The sequence below is a fragment of the Myotis davidii genome, unplaced genomic scaffold, assembly GCF_000327345.1.
Source record: "Myotis davidii unplaced genomic scaffold, ASM32734v1 scaffold339, whole genome shotgun sequence".
In the NCBI taxonomy this organism is placed as follows: Eukaryota; Metazoa; Chordata; class Mammalia; order Chiroptera; family Vespertilionidae; genus Myotis; species Myotis davidii.
The window spans coordinates 674430-675506 of record NW_006290778.1 but is presented as its reverse complement, the minus strand read 5'-3'; positions in this window follow the sequence as shown (position 1 = coordinate 675506).

Genomic DNA, 1077 nt, shown 5'->3' with positions numbered 1-1077 from the left:
CTGCTGGCGGGGCTCCGGCATTGATCATGGGGAACCCAGGTTCCTTCTCCAGAGAGGGCCCAGCTCACGCTATTGGGCAAGAGACAGATCCATGGTACCAGCCACCATGACCTCAGCATGAACAGAGAACTCAGGCAACAGCTGTAGGTAATTTGATTGTGAGACAAGGGAATCCTCTTGGCAAAAAGGTCAAGAGAGGTCAATACAGAATGCTTAAGTGCCTTCCCAGGGGGCCCTCCACACAGTGGAAGGGATTAAATCCTTTCATGTCCTTATTAAATTGCTGCCAAACATTCAAAGAATTAGTTTGTAAGTTTGTTTGGGATAAATGCACAATATACTGTTGTAAAATGTCAAAAATTATTAATGACATTGTAGAATAATACCATGTAAGGATATTCTTTGCTCTAGGTCATGACAATTCAATTTTAAACTGGCTGTCTCAAGGTTTGGAATGAGGAACCTGGTTTGCAAAAAGGCAATTTACAGAAGCAGAAACAGCATGCTATTTAAATTACAGTAAACACATTATCTAGAGTCCTTGGGTAACCTGGGTTAAACTTAGGCATGTTATCTAAATTACAGTTTTGGGTCTAGAACCCTTGGGTGACCTTGGTTAAACTTAGGCACTTTACCTAAATTACAGTTTTGGGTCTCGAACCCTTGGGTGACCTGGGTTAAACTTAGGCACTTTATCTAAATTATAGTTTTGGGTCTCCAGAACACTGACATGTTAACTGGAGCCCTCTGACCTTGGGAACACTGTGCTGTCCTTCCCAGGTAAAGGAAAATGTGCTTTTTAAGACCAGTATGAAACTATAGTTTTACCTGAAATAATTGTTAACATACTTCACTTTACTGTGCCCCAGGTGGTCTCTAAGCTTTTTGTTGTCCAGCTTCTCCTCTTCCTGCTCCTCATCTTTAGTGGACTGCTTGGAGTTGCTGCTCTCTATGGCTGAGGTAGTTGATTGTCTGCAGCTTCCAGGCACAAGGTCCTCAGTCTGGCTAGTTTCTCTCTTGGATCCCTGATGCAGTTTAATATTTCTAGCAGGAATCCACACGGGCTTAGAAAAATTA